We start from the raw sequence: 2,291 nt of genomic DNA on the forward strand, positions 1-2,291 counted from the left end.
CCATTGTGTGTTTGTACCATAGTTTGTTTATCCATTCATCTGTTGATGGGCATCTAGGTTGTTTCCATCTTTTTGCTATTGTGAACAATGGTGCAATGAACATGCCATGGGTGTGCATATGTCTATTCGTGTGACGGCTTTTATTTCTCTAGGATATATTCCTAGGTGTGGGATTGTTGGATCATATGGTGTTTCTATTTCTAGCTTTCTAAGGAAGTGCCATATCATTTTCCAAAATGGTTGTATCATTTTGCATTCCCACCAGCAGTGCATAAGAGTTCTGATCTCCCCACAGTCTCTCCAACATTTTTATTTCCAGTTTTTTTGATTCGTGCCAGAAATGCCGGGGTGAGATGGTATCTCATTGAGGTTTAATTTACATTTCTTTAATGGCTAGTGAGCGTGAGCGTTTCCTCATGTGTCTGTTGGCCATTTGAATGTCTTCTTTGGTGAAGTGTGTTCATTTTCTTTGCCCATTTTTAATAGGATTATTTGGCTTTTTGTTGTAGAAATGTTGGATTTTTTTGGTAAATTTTAGAGATTAGATCTTTGTCTGACTTGTAGTGTCCAGAAATTTTTTCACAGTATGTAGGTTCTCTTTTTATACTTTTGGTGAACTCTTTTGATGAGCATAAGTGTTTCATTTTTAGAAGATCCCATTTATCTAGCTTATCTTCTGGAGTTTATGTGTTGTTGGTTATGGTTTGTATCCCATTAATGCCATGCATTAAGGCCTCTAGTGTTGATCCTATTTTTTCTTCTATGAACATTATAGTATTTGGCTTTATATTTAGGTCTTTGATCCATTTGGAATTTGTTTTTCTGTGTGGTGTGAGCTACGGGTCCTGTGTCATTTTTTTGCAGTTGGATATCCAGTTTTGCCAGCACCATTTGTTAAAAAGACTTGTCTTTTCTCCATTTGATGGACTTGGGCCCATGTAGAAGATCAGGTGACCGTAGGTGGATGGATTTACATCTGGGTTCTCAATTCTGTTCATTGTTCAATGTATCTGTCATTGTACCACTACCAGGCTGTTTTGACTACTGTAGCTGTATAGTAGGTTCTGAGGTCAGGTAGTGTGAGTCCTCCTACTTTATTTTTCTTCTTCAATACTGCTTTACTTATCTGGGGCTTCTTCCCTTTCCATATAAAGTTAATGATTAGTTTTTCCATCTCTTTAAAGAATGTTGTTGGTATTTGGATAGGGATTGCTTTGCATTTGTAAATTGCCTTGGGTAGAATTGTCATTTTCACAATGTGGAGTCTACCTATCCATGAGCATGGAATGCTTTTCCATTTATGTAGATCACTTTGGGTTTCTTGCAGTAGTGTTTTGTTGTTTTCTTTGTATAGGTCTTTTACATCCTGGTTAGATTTATTCCAAAGTATTTTTTTTAGGGGCTATTATAAATGGTATTGTTTTCCTGATTGCTTTTTGTTCATTCTCTTCATTGGTGTATAGGAATCCAACTGATTTTTGTATGTTTATCTTGTATCCTGCTACTGTGCTGCGTTTTTCTATCAGTTCCAGTAGTTTTCTTGTGAAGTATTTAGGGTTTTCTATGTATAGTATCATATCTTCTTCGAACAGGAACAGTTTTACTTCTTCCTTACCAATTTGGACGCCCTTTATTTCTTTTTCTTGCTTTATTGCTCTAGCTAGGACTTCCAGCACAATGTTAAATATGAGTGGAGATAAAGAGTATCCTTGTCTTGTTCCTGTTCTCGAGGGGAATGTTTTCAGCCGCTGTCCATTAAGAATGATTTGAGCCATTGGTTTTGCATAGATGCCCATTATTATGTTGAGAAATTTCCCCTCTATACCTATTTTATTCAGAGTTTTTATCAGGAATAGATGTTGGACTTTGTCAAATGCCTTTTCTGTGTCGGTTTAGATGATCATGTAATTCTTTTATTTCCTTTTATTTATGTGGTGGATTACATTGATTAATTTTCTAATGTTGAACCATCCTTGCATACCTGATATGAACCCTACTTGGTCGTGCTGTTTTATTTATTTATTTTTTTTGATATTATGCTGAATTCTATTGGCTTGAATTTTGTTGGGAATTTTTGCATCTATATTCATGAGAGATATTGGTTTGTAATTGGCTTTTTTGTGGTGTCTTTGCCTGGTTTTGGCATCAGGGTTATGCTGGCTTCATAGAATGAATTAGGAAGTGTTGCTTCCTTTTCTATGTTCTGAAAAAATTTGAGGAGTACTTGTATAAGCTCTTCTTTGAATATTTGTTAGAATTCTCCAGTGAAGCCATCTGGGCCAGGGCTTTTT

This window comes from Trichechus manatus, unplaced genomic scaffold, assembly GCF_000243295.1.
Source record: "Trichechus manatus latirostris isolate Lorelei unplaced genomic scaffold, TriManLat1.0 scaffold00149, whole genome shotgun sequence".
Lineage (NCBI taxonomy): Eukaryota > Metazoa > Chordata > Mammalia > Sirenia > Trichechidae > Trichechus > Trichechus manatus.